At 46.3% G+C, this 18278-nt stretch overlaps 1 pseudogene; it reads right to left on the reverse strand.

The window, feature by feature from the left end:
• Positions 1 to 619: 619 nt before the first annotated feature.
• LOC144774158 (NXPE family member 1-like) overlaps positions 620 to 18278 on the reverse strand; it is a 115333-nt pseudogene continuing 97674 nt past the window's right edge.

Raw genomic sequence — 18278 nt, forward strand, 5'->3', positions numbered from 1 at the left:
TGGTTACCGTTGCCGGGTTACTTGTTGTCACAATTGTCTTAACTATTTCAGAATGATCCACCATCAGCCATTTCGGAGCCTACCCATTGTTTCTACTTATTTCAATACTTTGCGGTGCCAAAGCAGTTTTATGCTTGTATTTTATTTGCTGTTTTAATAAAGACAGGGACACACTCTGAGGGCAATGGTCGCCCAAAATAATTTACCATGGGTTTCAAAGGATCTCACCTTAGACGCATAACTGTTAGAAATTAGGATATCATTGATTATCGTAGAGCAACCTCTGCCATTGAACGTGCTTTTAAAAGGAGCAGGGTCACGGCTTATCTCATTTGCAAACCCCAAGTCAAGACGCACATCTTTTCATTCAGGATGTTTCCATATTGTAAGTGTGAGAAATGGGTTTCGTTTGTCCCTTCTTCATTTGTAATGCCACACACGTCCGGTCCATCCTCGGAGCACAGTGTAAAATTAAAATCTCCTCCCCAAATGATAAATACACCCCCTTGCCTTCACTTTGCAATGTTTTCAGGGCATTAGACAATTTTTCCAAAATCCCCCCAACCATGTCCAATTGAACATTATTATAGAAATTTACCAGTGCTATTCTGTGGCTTCTCCCAGTATAGGATAACAGAACTTGATAACAGAGCTCTTCATATTTCAATGTTATGTTCCCAACACTTAACATATTATTTGTTCTGTTATTCTATAGCCGCTGGCGTGGCGCGATCCCATCCGTGGGCTTCGATAAAAGAGATCAGTAGAGTAAGGAACCTTGGGCAGGCTCATGCTTCAACAGAGGAGCGTAAGGAAGAGGTTCACTTCATTTTCGATAATATTGGCCGGTGGGTGCACATTGTTGGTCGCCATAGCTGTGGTCATGTCCCAGGCGTCTACAATGCCGATGTTGAGGTCCTGCAGCAGCGAGTTCATGATCAGATATTGGACGTAGCCATGGAAGTCGCTAATCTTCTCAAAGTGTTAATCTTGGTAACAGGTATTTTCCGTTTTAAGGATGACTTTTGTTTCTGGACTTCTGTGGAGCAGATGTTCGATGGCTCTACGGATGTTGATCACACGGCGGATGAATATGTGCAGAGGGAATGGTCTGAAGTGTGCGCCAGCAGTGAAGGCAATCACAGTGTGTTTATTCCCACCTACTTGCGAGATCACTTCTGGGATTGTTGGGTTCTCCAGCACCGAGCAAGACGTGCATAGAAATGGATCCCCATGTTTCTGGGATTTGATTTGGATGTTCAGCTCTGGGTCAACATACAGAAGTGACTTTTGCCACCCCGTTTCATATAGGTCAAGATTCTTCAGGGCTAAAATGAAGCAAACAAGACATTATTAGACCATATGACAGCAAAGTTCAGCCAAAGTGTGAAAACATAAATTTACACATACATGCAGCTACAATTGCTAATACAATGTATGAATGTAAATACATGTGTGCCGTAACAGGTGCCAATCTATTTGTTATTAATCAGTAGTGATATTTTGCAGTCTTCTTCTGGCCACAGGTTTATCCTGGTTCTGGTGGATCACACCATGCAGTACCCAGATGCAAGCCCTCCGAGGACTGCACCTGCACATGTGGCGGCAGGGCCCTAGTGGGGATCTTTACCCAAGTGGGATTCCCCAAGGAAGATGTGTCTGACAGGGGCACAAACTATATAACTGCAAATATGCAGTCCGTGTGGGATTACTTACACGTTCTACACACCTTACCACCCCCGGACAAATGGGCTTGTTGAGAGATTTAACAAGACCCTAAAAAGCAGGATAAGAAAGTCTGTCTGAAAGTCTGAGGAACAAATGGGTTATCCTCTTGCCCTGCCTCTTTTTTCTCTACAGGGAAGTATAGAGAAAGGAATGGGCTTTAGCCCCTTTGAGCTTCTGTATGGTCACCCTGTCAGAGACCTCTCAGTTTGGTGAAAAAAGGGTGGGAGAAAGCTCCCACGAAAGTTCCACAGGATGTAGTAAGCTACATGCTGGCCTTTTGTAGCCAAATTGCTAAGTTGTGAAAGCAAATGTATGACAACTTGTAAGCCAGTCAGGCTGTAATGAAGGAGTGGTATGACCACTGTGGAATTACAGCCAGGACAGAAAGTGTTGGTCATGGAACCTGTGTAGTCCAGTGCCCTTCGGGACCATTGGACTGGGCCTTGTGAAGTGATTGAGCAGAAGGGTACGGGGTGGACCTTAAAAATGCCAGACAACCCCACAAAGTGCTTCACATCAATCGCCTCAAGCCACACTTTGAGAGGTCTGAGCTCAGCATGCTAATGGTGACAGAAGGAGAGAGGAAGAGGAGAGTGACCCGCTCCCTGATCTCTTAGCCTCAGAGGAGAAGGACGGGTCTGTGGAAGGAGTGATCCTTTCCCCCACTGTGACTGCTGAACAGCAGCGGGACTGTCGCCAAGTGTTAGAACAGTACTCCTCTCTTATTTTTATTTATTTTACAGGTTTGTAACGCGCTGGCTTCGACTCCCGGAGGAGTATCTCCGCGCCTTTGGCTCCTACCTCAAAGATTTAGGGGAAGAACGGTAGTGCAGTTATTCCATCCTAATGTTGGAATAAGAATGTCTTCAACATCTTTCTGAAAGGGAAGTGTTCAGTACATAGCCTAAGAGATGTGGGGAGACTGTTCCAAAGGGAGGGTCCTGCTGCAGAAAGCGCTTTAGCACCAAGTCGGGCCTTCTTTGCTCTAGGTACACAGAGAAGGCCTTGTTCACTAGACCTGAGAGTCCGAGAAGGTATGTAGGGGATGAATTTGGCGGCTAGATATGCAGGGCCCATCCCGCTGATGCTTTTATGTATGGTACAACCTACTTTGAACTTGGCCCTCTGTTTGATAGATAACCAATGTAACTTGGTTAACAGAGGTTTAGAGGGTGTGCGTGGAGGGGCATTTAAAACTAAACGGGCAGCCGTGTTCTGGACCACCTGAAGTCTTTTTGTGACTCCCTCGTTGACAGACAGAAGCAGGCCGTTGCAATAGTCCAATCGGCTCAGGACTAGAGCCTGTACCAGAGTCTTCCTGGCTGTATCTGGAAGTAAGGGGAAGATTTTACGCAGCATGCCAATCACATGGAAACAGGCTCCCACCACCTGGTTGCCATGTTGTTTGAGAGTAAGTTCTTGGTCTAGTTTGACTCCCAAGTTCTTAACTGTTAATTTGGGTTCGGGTACTGGTCCAAGGTCTTGTGGCCACCAGTCTGGAGTCCAGAGTAATTTTGCCTCACCAAACAACATGACTTCTGTATTCCCAACATTACATTGCAAATAATTGGTAGACATCCAGAGGGCTACTGCTTTCATGCCCTGGGAGAAGGAGTTTCTCACCTCAGGGGTAAGGATCTTGAAGGGGAAGAGGAGTTGTGTATCATCCGCGTAGGATATCGGGATGGATCCGTAAGTTCTCATGATGTTAGCCAGTGGGGGCCACATGTATGTTGAAGAGCGTGGGGCTCAGGCATGAGCCCTGTGGCACCCCCTTGGAGATTTCAACTTCCTCTGACCGGAACATACCCATGGTGACTTGCTGGGTACGTTTAGCTAGGAAACTCCTTAACCATGCCAGAGCCTCATGCTTCAGGCCGATATTGGCCAGTCTGGCAGTGAGGATGGAGTGGGATACGGTGTCAAACGCCGCAGACAGATCCAGCAGCACCAGGATAACGGAGTAGCCCACATCCTGGTACATGCGAAGATCGTCTGCGACTGACATCAAGGCGGTCTCGGTACTGTGCCGAGGCCTGAAGCCCGATTGTGAATGGTCCAGTACTCCTGCGGATTCAATGTAGTCGGACAGTTTTCTGTTTACATATTTTTCAGTTATTTTGCCCAGAAACGGGAGCAATGATATGGGTCTTAAGTTGGATAGCTCATCCCAGGGAATTGCTGTGTTCTTCCTAAGTGGTTTGACCAGAGCCTTCTTCCATCCTTTCGGAACCTGTCCTGTGCTCAACAAAAGGTTGATCAACCTCTGGATAGTAGGACCTAGATCCGTTGCCAGAATGGGCATAATCCGTGCAGGGACAATGTCCGTCGGGCAACCACTCTTTATCTGGGTGATGAGTCTTAACACTTCCTCAATCTGAATGGGCGGAAATACAGAGAGGGAATTCATGGCCGAGGACTGTATTTCCGTATTTATAACAGGGTCATTAACATTCCTACTGGTTTGATTGGAGTGCATGATTTCATCATAGATGGCGTCAATTTTTTTCGTAAAAAACTGGGAAACATTGTCGCTTAATTTTTGAGTGGCCACCTCCGTGCTTTCGCAGGCTATAGGTTTCGCAAAGGTCTCTAAAATCTGATATAATGCTTTAGGATTATTTCCAGCCATCGATAATTGGGAAGCTATATGGTTTTTCCGCGCCATGCGAATGGCTTTGTGGTATGCTGTCAAGGAACTTCTATATATTTGCTTGTCTCTGTCTTGGCGGGAGGATCTCCAGTTTTTCTCTAGTTTTCTGGTGGCTTGCTTGAGCAATCTCAGGTTTTCTGAAAACCAGATTTCCTGTTTACGTGCAGGTCTAGGTTTAAAATTTTTAAGTGGGATGATCCCATCAATAGTGTTTAGAAGCATCTCCTCATATCTATTTAAAGCAGTATCAATGTTCTCATTTGTGCAAGGTATGGGTGCTAAAAAATGTTTTGTAAAATCTTGCTGGGTTAATCTGTGCCAAGGTCTTCTTTTGCTTGATAAGACGGTATGTCTTGTGTCATGCGAGATAGAAATGGGGGTATAGAATTCTATGACGAAATGGTCTGTCCATTCCACTTGATAGGGGGGCATACATTCAACCTGCGGGGAGTTAGTTAAGACTAAGTCTAGCGTATGTCCCGCCTGATGAGTGGGCCCAGTGTTAACCTGCCGTAGACCCAGTGAGTTTAGGTCTGCCATTAGTGTCTGTACTTCGTTACTGTTATGTAGCTCACTGTGAATATTAAAATCACCTACGAGTAGGAAGTCTGAATTGCGGTGTATATGGGGTGCCAATGCTTCCATCAATACTACAGATATATTGGAGCACGGGCCAGGGGGCGGTATATTAATGCTCCCTTTCTACTATTTTTAGGTGAAATATGAATTTTAAAGATTAGGAGTTCTAAATCGGGAGTGCACATCTCATCCAATACAGTGATGTTGATTTCCTGTTTATGGACAATCGCTATTCCTCCTCCAACTTTAATAGGACGGTCTAGCCTAATGATTTATACCCTGTAGGAATTCCTAGGGTAATGGCAGGGACCGAATGAGGTTTAAGCCATGTTTCCGTTAGGAAGCACAGGTCTGGTACTTCTGATGATATTAGATCCCATACTTCTATAGCATGTCTAGGTAGGGATCTGATGTTACATAACAGATTTTTGTTACCCAAAGGAGTGTGGGTTGTCCTTTTATTTATAGCGATGGAGGAGTGGGCCGGTGTCCCGTGGTCGGGTGGAGGAGGTATAGAGAGGGTGTCGGGGATATCTTTGACGCCCGTGCCTGCTTCAAAATGATATTTACAGTGGCGGCATGCAAAAGGGCCCTCTAAACTATTCTCCACCCTAATCGGACATTTCCTGGAGAAAAGGGATTGGATATTTCGCAGTACCTGTGCAGAGTAGGTTATCCGTACCTTTGTATGTGAGGCCATAGTCAGCGGCCTCGGGCCCGGTCTGGCGCGGACGGGCGCAGACGGGCAGGTCTTAGGCTTGTCTTCGGCGCTGGCCAAGGCGCCCCACTGCGCGCAACCGCTGCGCGCTAGGGCCGACGAGGGCTAAATAGCCCTGTGCAGTGAAGAGCTGGAGCGCTAACCGCTCGCCTTCCTGGGCGTGTCTTGCTCTTGCCTGCCCCGCCCTCCACTCAACGGTATAGGCTACCGAGTCGGACCAGGGCGGGCAGACTTGAGTATTGAGCAAACACAGCCGATTATGACGTAGGAGCCTCACTGAGCCCTGTCAGGCGCGAGTGCTTCCAATTACAAGGAGAGGTAAACACACACTATTCTCTATGCGCATTCAAAATTCGCTACATCAATTTTAAAACACGATCAATCTGAGTTAGTGCAGGGGGTTTTAAAACTCTAAAATCAATTTTAAAACCGCAATGGGTGCGGGGTCAATGCTGGGATGTATTAAAATTATTAAATCAATTCTAATCCAGTCAATGTGCTAGAGCACTCTTCTACTCCTGGGATTACCCACCTGTGTACCCATGATGTGGGCACAGGAGACAACCTCCCTGGCAAGAATACATCTTACAGGTTGTCAGATACGGTGAGGGCCTGCATCGAGAGCGAAGTCTTTAAGATGCTGGATTTGGGGGTGGCAGAACCCTCCAGTAGCCCCTTGTCTGCCGGGTGCCACACCTGAACTGAGATTCCGTGTGGATTACAGAGGGCTAAATTAATTCTGTAACCAAGACCGATGCTCGTCCTATCCCCAGGTGGATGAGCTCATTGACAGGTTAGGGTCTGCCCAATACGTAAGTACCTTTGATTTCACATCAGGGTACTGGCAGATCGCCCTAACAGAGAGAGCTAAGGAGAGGTCAGCTTTCTCCACGCTAGAGGGCCACTACTAGTTAGGGTGATGCTCTTTGGATTAAAGAATGTCTGTGCCACCTTCGAGAGGTTGGTGTACCTGGCCCTTTTTGGTTTTGAGGCCTTCTCAGCTGCGTACCTGGATGAGATAGCTGCCTTCAGTAAGGAGGAAACCTCCTTCACCTCTGGGAAGGGCTTCAGAGCCTGCAACAGGCAACAGGCAGGCCTGACTATCAAGGCCAGTAAGTGCCAGATAGGGCAGGGGTCTGTGGTGCACTTGGGACACCGGGTGGGCAGTGGTAAGGTGCAGTTCCTCCAGACCAAGATAGAAAGCATCAGGGCTGGCAGACCCCCAAAACCCAGACTGAGGGCACAGCATTCCTGGGCCTCACTGGACACTACAGAGGGGTTGTAAAGGTTTGTCAAGGGATATAGCACCATCGATGCCCCCTTGACAGAGCTGACTTCGAAGAAGCAGCCCAGGCATGTGATTTGGGCAGAAGCATGCCAAAGAGCATCTGACTCCCTGAAGCAAGTCATTCGCACGGCCCCTGTGCTCAAGGCCCCTGAGATTATTGTTCAAACAGATGCCTCAGAGCATGGTACAGGGGCAGCACCTTCACAGCTCAATGAAGAGGGCCTGGCTTAACAGTTTTCAATAGATGCCCTAACTGTTTAGGCCTTGTATTTGAGTTGTCTCGAATTTGATTCAAAACTGTTATTATTCATTTTTCTGATGATTGTATTTATCTTTCTGTGACTTTACACCGCCCTGAGCACACCCTCCCTTTCCTTTTCCCTTTCCTACCCAACTGGGGCTCATTATTAAATGTAAATATGATTGTTCTATCATAATGACAATCTGGTAGTGTCAAATAAAGGACAATACCTTCCACAAGTACTTTTGATTGATGTTCCTTGTTTGAGTTCAATTTGATTATAAATTGTATCAGTGTGTGTTGTACACAACACGGTCTCCTTGCGGGGACCCCCTTTTCATATACCTGGACCAACCAATAGCCTCCATCTCTAGGAGGTTACTTCCCAGCGAACAGGGGAGGAGTCTTCTAGCAAAAGAAGCAATGAAGAAGTTGAGGCCATACCTATTTGGTACTCAAATCAAATCAAATCAAAATAAGCTTTATTCGATATTCACAATGGATATCATAAAAGCATTCATAACATTTGTTAAAAAAAAATGACTTTACAATTAAAACCATTATTATCAGTAAAAATATAGAATTAAAATACATTTTCATTAGAAATATTTAGTAAAGGCAAGGTGTCAAGAAAAAGGGCTAATATACATAGGAATCTTGTCGAGCTGGGGAATCACATAGACCCTTGTAGTGAGTTCCTGAATTTAAGTAACAATTTTAAAAAATGTTCCATTATACATATGACATCCCTATCCTCCAACTCTTGTAGACGCTCAAACGCATCTCTGGAAGACCTTAGTCCCCATCTCTTTAGTAAAGGTCTCAACAGAGATTTCCTGGGGATCATATAGTAAGTACAAAATAATATAGAATGGATATTTGATTGGACAGAAGTGTCATCACAAGGGCAGAGGCCCAAATTTCGAGACCAGTCATTACATGTCGGAAATGTTATAAAACGAAAAAAGGAGCCTAGTCTAAATCTAGTAAGCAGCATTCTTGTAAAACAGGAAAAGTCAGTAGAGAGATATAGTTGTAACCCCTTATTCAGGGTGATCCTTTGATAAACCTGGATTGTTTTATTTAGTTTCTGAATAGCCCACCTTTTGGCTTCCAGGTGATCCAATAAGGTCTTTCTCAGGTCTTTCCTTGAAATGTGCTCCAATGTCGTTGGGTCAGTGTAATACTCTGGCCGACCAATGTCATCAAAGACCTTTTTAACATATGCTAACCATTTCATATGTTTTACCCCCTCCAAATTAAAAATATCCATTATTATTTCTCGATTTAGAGCAGTCTCAGGGGTGGTCCAGATTTTATGCCACAAAAGGGGCGGCTCAACTTTCATTAAGTCTGTGATAAACGGTAGGCCTAGCTCCATGCGAATCATATAGACCGATGTTGCTTTTGATGTCGCTAGCAAATACCTCAGGAAGTTATTTTCCGCTATTTGGATTGATAAGATATTATTGTCAATACCCCACAGGCCGGCCCCATAAATCGCTGTTGAGACACATTTAGCTTTATATATCATAATAAGCTGTTTTACTGGCCTCCCTCCTATTTTGCTTGCAAAATCGCGAAGCCCCCCAATTGCTCTAACAAGAGCGAGTTTCCTTGCTTTGACAGCAGACTGCCATGACACCTTCCTATGGATACATATACCTAGATATGTGAAATTGTCAACTGACTCCAGTCTTTTGTCCTTAATGAATATGGGACATGGAATTTCCTTTCTTCCCTTACTACATGCCATAGAAAAGGTCTTCCCGATGTTCACTTTCAAGCCCCTTTCATGCATAAAATCAGTGAATGCAGCGACCGCTCTTTGTAGCCCCAATCTTGTTTGGGAAAGAATAGCCGCATCATCGGCATACAACAAGATTGGGATAGCTTGGCCTCCCACTTTCGGATAGTCACATTCAATATTTTTCAAATGTTCACCAATGGCATTTATATAGAGGGAAAAAAGCAGGGGGGCTAAGATGCACCCCTGCCTAACCCCTCTATTGATGGTAAACCTTGGTGAACATTCTCCCTTCAGGCCAAACCGCACCCTGGCACCCGCATCTCTATAAAGTTTCATAATAAAAGTAAGGATTGATGGATCCATCCCTAGGTGCTCAAGAACTTCCCATAGCTGTTCGTGGACCACACAGTCAAATGCTGAGCTTAAGTCTATATATGTTACGTAGAGGTTACCCTTTTTTACCTCTACATATTTAGACATGATAAGATGTAAATTCAAGCTCTGCTCGACTGTGCCCCTTCCAGTTCGAAAGCCATACTGGAGTTTTGAGAGTATGTCCTCCTCTTCCGTCCACTTATGTAATCGTTTCAGAATGATTCGACCCGCGATCTACATTAAGGAGTCGAGCAAGGAGATTGGCCGATAACACGATGGCAGATGCCTGTCTCCTTTTTTATATTTAGGTATCACTATTGCTTCAGCCCAAGTTGGAATTTGGCCAGAAGCGTTCGCTGAGTTCAAGGCCGCAGTTAAAATCGGTGCCCACAAATGTATTTCAGCCTTGAAGACATCTGCAGGGATGGCGTCCGGACCAGGTGCCTTCCCGGACGGGCTCTCCCTTATAGCCAACATAACCTCCTCAAACGAAAACACAATGTTGGTAGTACTTTTTCTCATAAGCGTTGTGGTTTTATATGAGGGGAGAATGGAATCCGATGTGGTGCTATTTGATGAAGTTGGTTTACTGTATAATTCTTGGAAGTAAGCAGCCCATGTATCTCCATCAAGGTCCAAAGGCCTCTCAGGCATTTTTACCCATGGAAGTGGGGTGTTTAGAAATTTCCAGAAGGCTGAGGGGTCACGATTTTCACTGGTTGTCAAAAGGGTCTGCCACGCTTCCACCTTCAAAGATTTTTTCCTATTTTTGATGGCTAGATGATATCGGAGTCTGGCCTGGCGTATCTCCGTAATTTGTTTTGGTGTGGTATGTAGAGCATTCTTCAGTAATTTTAAAGCTCTTGAGCAGTCTTTATCGAACCACCCTTTTGGGTTAATAGGTCCTGACTTAAACTGCCTTGTAAGAAGTTGTTTGCGACTGTCCTGTATTTTCAGAAAAGCTTCCAGAATAGATTGGGGCTGTTCATTTATAGACAGACATATGTGTACCTCTTCCCACCTCAGCTTCAATAAGTTTTTGAGAAGATTGGCTGGATTGATTTTATCCCATTTAAGGGTATAACCATTTAATGCCCCCAGTTTAATTGGTTGTTCATAGTTAGTTTAAAATTTTTTTTGTCTGATACTGGAAAGGGGCAACACAACGGATAATGCCAAAGGATAATGATCACCAAATAGATGATCAAGTGTGTCCCAACAAGATATTAGGGAAGCATGCATCTTAGAAAAAAGGATAAAATCAATGGTAGAGTTTACTGCTCTGCCATGAAAGGTGGGTTTAAAAGGTTTAAGCGGGACAGATAAAGCATTTGCAAAATCTAAATTAAAGGAAGCCATGAAATTATTTAATGATTCCCCTATATTTGTATGTAGAAAGTGATTTGGAATGTCGTCCTCCGTTTCATTTTCATTTTCTTGTAGGGGAGGAAAATGACACAAGCCCTTTGAAATGTTTTGACAAATATAGCAGTTAAAATCGCCCATAAACGCTGTCACACACTCGCCCCCGCACGTTTCTTTAATCGAAACAATGACATGTGACAAGTCATCTAAGACTTTCTCCAAACGATCTACGGGCATATTATTATAAAAATTAATGATTAAGAGACTCAAAGCAGGACCTAATTCCATAACTATTATTTGATAGGAATCCCTGGGTACATATTTCCGAATCCTGTGTCCAACGCCCACACTAACGTATATACACAAGCCCCCCCTGTGTCTGCCCTGCTGGCTCTGTATCGCCGGTGAATGAAAAGTTTGGAAACCCAATAAGTGTATAGGGGTAAGCACCCAGGTTTCCTGGAAGCACATAACAGAGTAAGAATTTACCACCTCCAACCATGCCGGTTGTACAATTTTTGAGGAGATTCCGGCCAGATTCCAACTGAGCATCTGTAGTTCTGAAGGTAGTTTTCGAGTTTCCACACGGGTAGGCGAGGTATTTATATTGTTTCGCTGGTGGACGGGGGACGAGATGTATGCTAAGTTCTTTATATTTGCCCCGTTTACCGACCCCTTAACTGGCTTGCTGCAACCCAGAAGGCCCTTCATGGATGGTACATTTAAGGGTATGCCAACAATCTTCTCCCCATCCAAATTTTCAACTTTCTCTTCAAGGAGTCAGTCTATATCCTCCAGACCATAGAGTGGCTCGTAATAATTATTGCAGGGAAAATTCCAGGAAGGGGTTATTGGCGGGAAGCAATTGCCATAACCCGCAGAGTCATATTTGGTACTCACTTCCTGATTCAGACTGACCACAGGCCCTTCCGGTGGCTCATGCAAATGAGGGGTGAGTATCCAAACTTGTTCAGGGGGTCCATCTCCCCACAGGGGATGGACTTCTGGGTGGAACACAGACCTTGAGTCGACCACACGAATGCTGATGATCTGTCCAGGTTTTCCTGCCTTAGTGATGAGGTCTCCCTCGGTGTTGGGTAGCTCTCCCACTTTCAGCTGTGAACGAGGGGGAACATGTGTTAGGCCTGTCATAGTTAGGTTGGTCTCCCCCAACCTTTTGCCTCATACTTTGTGCTGTATCTTTTTTTTGTCTTTTGGACTCTGAGCACTTTACCACAGCTAACTAGTGCTAAAGTGCACGTGCTTCTCACCAAACATGGTGACGTTGGTGTATGCCTGATTGGCATATTTAGTTTACCTGTAAGTCCCTTGTAAAGTGGTGTCCCATGTACCAAGGGCCTGCAGCGCTGGTTGTTCCACCCACACAAGAAGCCTTTCAAACTCCTCTCAGGCCTGCCACTGCAGGGCCATGTGTGCAGTTTTACTGCTACTTAGAATTGGCATTCAAAACCACTTACCGAGGCTTAAAACTCCCTTTTTATTACACCTAAGTCACCCCTAAGTCAGACCCTAAGCGAACCTAAGGGCAGGGTGCTGTGTAACTAAAATACAGGATATGTACTTTGAAGTTTTACATGTCCTGTCAGTGTCAATATCTACATTCGTTTTTAACTGCTGTGAGGCCTACTCCTCCCAGGCTAGCACCGGGCATTCCTTAAAACATGTTTTCAGATGTAATTCCTGAAAAGGAGTAGCTACTTCATGTTTAATATCCTTGAAAAAGTGATGATAAATCCTCTTTAGTGATAAAGGTGGATTTCATATTACCTTTTTCGAAATGCCACTTTTAGAAAGTGGACATTTCGCTGCTCTTAACTTTGCTCTGTGTGCCTGCAGCCTGCCTTCAATACACATCTGGGCTGGGTGACAGCTACACTTTGTACACACTCTCCAGACAGCCACAACACAGGAAGGGCTGGCTGTGACAGGTGACACATCTGCATAGTGATAGTCTTCCTGGGCAGAGAGAGGTGATTTAAACTTACACCTGAATAGGTTGTGTCCTGCTCACACAAAGGGCTGCTTTACTACCTACTGGTAGTCTGGAGTCAAGGCTGGGCTGAAAGGGATCCTTGCGCACTTCAGAGAGCTCTTTTGAAGTCACCACCTACATCGCAGGCACTTTGGAGTACGTATTTGGGGTCTGGGCTTATCAAATCAGTATAGTACTGGACCTTGAAGAGAGTCTGCTCGAGTAAAGGCTGCTGTGATGAATGATTGCCACTCTGATGTGTTTGTCTGTTCTAAGGAATTGCTTCCTTGCTTTGTTGATCTGCCCTGCTAGAGGACCAAGGACTAAGCACCAGAGTGACTCCAGAAGGCTTGCCCTCTGATCTCCCTGCGGTCTCAGGAACATCAAAGACCTTGTGATCTGTTTGATTTCAGCTCTTTGCACCATTCTGCCAGGAGACGCTCCACTTTGTGGGAGCGTGCCAGTTACCGACTGGCACTGCTGAGGAGTGAGCGTGGTGCTTAATCCCAGCCGCTTTCTCTGTTCCACAAGTCTGTGCGCTCCTTTCTACAGACCTGTCCTGGATCAGCGCTTCCCCCTTCGAGAGCGCCCGAGTAGCAGCGCCTCTCTGTTTACAAGAGCTTGAGGAAGGCTCTGACCTGCGTCTGTGACCTTTCTGTTGCCCTGTCAAAAGACACGCCCTGGGCGTGCACTTTCCTGAAGCTGCACGAGCCGGATGAATGTGTGCATCACCTGTAGCCTTGAGAAGGGCCGCAGCGCGCCTCACCGAACGACGGCTGCATTCACCAACAAAGGTACCGTGAGTACACGGTCCGTATTACCTCAAACGCTGACCCACACACCATCGCGGGCAGCTGGGGGGTTAACTAGCAACTTTCTGGTCTCGTCAAGACCACATGAAGCCGTTCCAAGTCCAGACACAGATTCAGCCATTGTGCCATTCTTCCAAATTACCGTAAAGGCTCTAAAAAGAGTAAAGAAACTTAAACTACTGCTTTTACCTTTATTCCTTTAAAAAGGGGACATCTCTTGATCTACTGGCTGGAAATTTGTTTGAGTCTTATTTTATGCACATAAATATTCCCTTTTTTTCTAAACCTGAGTGGAGTCTTTTTGTGATGTATTCATTGTGTTACTGTGTGTGTGTGTGTGTGTGTTGCACAAATACTTTAGACATTGCCTCTCATGATAAGCCTTCCTGCTCTGTGCCACACTACCAGAAGGTGAGCATTGGTTATCATCGGTGTGTTTCCAGCTCACCCTGGCTAGAGTGGTGAGTTCTGCCTGGCCTAGGTGCGTACCCGAACCAACCAGAAGCCCAATTTCTAACACGAGGTAACAAGTGATGTAGAGTACACTCAGTACACTCTGGCCTGTGATGTACAGATGTGATAGCCAAGTACAGGCATCCATGGAAGGTACAGTACACTCTGGCCTGTGAGGTACAGATGTGATAGCCAAGTACAGGCATCCATGGAAGGTACAGTACACTCTGGCCTGTGATGTACAGATGTGATAGCCAAGTACAGGCATCCATGGAAGGTACAGTACACTCTGGGCTGTGATGTACAGATGTGATAGCCAAGTACAGGCATCCATGGAAGGTACAGTACACTCTGGCCTGTGATGAACAGATGTGATAGCCAGGTACAGGCATCCATGGAAGGTACAGTACACTCTGGCCTGTGATGTACAGATGTGATAGCCAAGTACAGGCATCCATGGAAGGTACAGTACACTCTGGCCTGTGAGGTACAGATGTGATAGCCAAGTACAGGCCTCCATGGAAGGTACAGTACACTCTGGCCTGTGATGTACAGATGTGATAGCCAAGTACAGGCATCCATGGAAGGCACAGTACACTCTGGCCTGTGATGTACAGATGTGATAGCCAGGTACAGGCATCCATGGAAGGTACGGTACACTCTGGCCTGTGAGGTACAGATGTGATAGCCAAGTACAGGCATCCATGGAAGGCACAGTACACTCTGGCCTGTGATGTACAGATGTGATAGCCAAGTACAGGCATCCATGGAAGGTACAGTACACTCTGGCCTGTGATGTACAGATGTGATAGCCAAGTACAGGCATCCATGGAAGGTACAGTACACTCTGGCCTGTGATGTACAGATGTGATAGCCAAGTACAGGCATCCATGGAAGGGACAGTATACTCTGGCCTGTGATGAACAGATGTGATAGCCAGGTACAGGCATCCATGGAAGGTACAGTACACTCTGGCCTGTGATGTACAGATGTGATAGCCAAGTACAGGCATCCATGGAAGGTACAGTACACTCTGGCCTGTGATGTACAGATGTGATAGCCAAGTACAGGCCTCCATGGAAGGTACAGTACACTCTGGCCTGTGATGTACAGATGTGAAAGCCAGGTACAGGCATCTATGGAAGGTACAGTACACTCTGGCCTGTGATGTACTGATGTGATAGCCAAGTACAGGCATCCATCTAAGGTGCAGTACACTCTGGCCTGTGATGTACAGATGTGATAGCCAGGTACAGGCATCCATGGAAGGTACAGTACACTCTGGCCTGGGATGTACAGATGTGATAGCCAAGTACAGGCATCCATGGAAGGTACAGTACACTCTGGCCAGTGATGTACAGATGTGATAGCCAAGTACAGGCATCCATGGAAGGTACAGTACACTCTGGCCTGTGAGGTACAGATGTGATAGCCAAGTACAGGCCTCCATGGAAGGTACAGTACACTCTGGCCTGTGATGTACAGATGTGATAGCCAAGTACAGGCATCCATGGAAGGCACAGTACTCTCTGGCCTGTGATGTACAGATGTGATAGCCAAGTACAGGCATCCATGGAAGGCACAGTACACTCTGGCCTGTGAGGTACAGATGTGATAGCCAAGTACAGGCATCCATGGAAGGCACGGTACACTCTGGCCTGTGATGTACAGATGTGATAGCCAAGTACAGGCATCCATGGAAGGTACAGTACACTCTGGCCTGTGATGTACAGATGTGATAGCCAAGTACAGGCATCCATGGAAGGTACAGTACACTCTGGCCTGTGATGTACAGATGTGATAGCCAAGTACAGGCATCCATGGAAGGGACAGTATACTCTGGCCTGTGATGAACAGATGTGATAGCCAGGTACAGGCATCCATGGAAGGTACAGTACACTCTGGCCTGTGATGTACAGATGTGATAGCCAAGTACAGGCATCCATGGAAGGTACAGTACACTCTGGCCTGTGATGTACAGATGTGATAGCCAAGTACAGGCATCCATGGAAGGTACAGTACACTCTGGCCTGTGATGTACAGATGTGATAGCCAAGTACAGGCCTCCATGGAAGGTACAGTACACTCTGGCCTGTGATGTACAGATGTGAAAGCCAGGTACAGGCATCTATGGAAGGTACAGTACACTCTGGCCTGTGATGTACTGATGTGATAGCCAAGTACAGGCATCCATCTAAGGTGCAGTACACTCTGGCCTGTGATGTACAGATGTGATAGCCAGGTACAGGCATCCATGGAAGGTACAGTACACTCTGGCCTGGGATGTACAGATGTGATAGCCAAGTACAGGCATCCATGGAAGGTACAGTACACTCTGGCCAGTGATGTACAGATGTGATAGCCAAGTACAGGCATCCATGGAAGGCACAGTACACTCTGGCCTGTGATGTACAGATGTGATAGCCAAGTACAGGCATCCATTGAAGGCACAGTACACTCTGGCCTGCGATGTACAGATATGATAGCCAAGTACAGGCATCCATGGAAGGTACAGTACACTCTGGCCTGTGGTGTACATATGTGATAGCAAAGTACAGGCATCGATGGAAGGTACAGTACACTCTGGCCTGTGATGTACAGATGTGATAGCCAAGTACAGGCATCCATGGAAGGTACAGTACACTCTGGCCTGTGATGTACAGATGTGATAGCCAGGTACAGGCATCCGTGGAAGGTACAGTACACTCTGGCCTGTGAGGTACAGATGTGATAGCCAAGTACAGGCATCCATGGAAGGTACAGTACACTCTGGCCTGTGATGTACAGATGTGATAGCCAAGTACAGGCATCCATGGAAGGTACAGTACACTCTGGCCTGTGAGGTACAGATGTGATAGCCAAGTACAGGCATCCATGGAAGGTACAGTACACTCTGGCCTGTGATGTACAGATGTGATAGCCAAGTACAGGCATCCATGGAAGGTACAGTACACTCTGGCCAGTGATGTACAGATGTGATAGCCAAGTACAGGCATCCATGGAAGGTACAGTACACTCTGGCCTGTGAGGTACAGATGTGATAGCCAAGTACAGGCATCCATGGAAGGTACAGTACACTCTGACCTGTGATGTGCAGATGTGATAGCCAAGTACAGGCATCCACGGAAGGCACAGTACACTCTGGCCTGTGATGTACAGATGTGATAGCCAAGTACAGGCATCCGTGGAAGGTACAGTACACTCTGGCCTGTGATGTACAGATGTGATAGCCAAGTACAGGCATCCATGGAAGGGACAGTACACTCTGGCCTGTGATGTACAGATGTGATAGCCAAGTACAGGCATCCATGGAAGGGACAGTACACTCTGGCCTGTGATGTACAGATGTGATAGCCAGGTACAGGCATCCATGGAAGGTACAGTACACTCTGGCCTGTGATGTACAGATGTGATAGCCAAGTACAGGCATCCATGGAAGGTACAGAACACTCTGGCCTGTGATGTACAAATGTGATAGCCAAGTACAGGCATCCATGGAAGGGACAGTACACTCTGGCCTGTGATGTACAGATGTGATAGCCAAGTACAGGCATCCATTGAAGGCACAGAACACTCTGGCCTGTGATGTACAGATGTGATAGCCAAGTACAGGCATCCATGGAAGGTACAGAACACTCTGGCCTGTGATGTACAGATGTGATAGCCAAGCACAGGCATCCATGGAAGGTGCAGTACACTCTGGCCTGTGATGTACAGATGTGATAGCCAAGTACAGGCATCCATGGAAGGTACAGTACACTCTGGCCTGTGATGTACAGATGTGAGAGCCAAGTACAGGCATCCATGGAAGGTACAGTACACTCTGGCCTGTGATGTACAGATGTGATAGCCAAGTACAGGCATCCATGGAAGGTACAGTACACTCTGGCCTGTGATGTACAGATGTGATAGCCAAGTACAGGCATCCATGGAAGGTACAGTACACTCTGGCCTGTGATGTACAGATGTGATAGCAAAGTACAGGCATCGATGGAAGGTACAGTACACTCTGGCCTGTGATGTACAGATGTGATAGCCAGGTACAGGCATCCATGGAAGGTAGAGTACACTCTGGCCTGTGATGTACAGATGTGATAGCCAGGTACAGGCATCCATGGAAGGTAGAGTACACTCTGGCCTGTGATGTACAGATGTGATAGCCAGGTACAGGCATCCATGGAAGGCACAGTACACTCTGGCCTGTGATGTACAGATGTGATAGCCAAGTACAGGCATCCATGGAAGGTACAGTACACTCTGGCCTGTGATGTACAGATGTGATAGCCAGGTACAGGCATCCATGGAAGGTACAGTACACTCTGG

This window comes from Lissotriton helveticus, chromosome 8 (genome assembly GCF_964261635.1).
Source record: "Lissotriton helveticus chromosome 8, aLisHel1.1, whole genome shotgun sequence".
Taxonomy (NCBI): domain Eukaryota; kingdom Metazoa; phylum Chordata; class Amphibia; order Caudata; family Salamandridae; genus Lissotriton; species Lissotriton helveticus.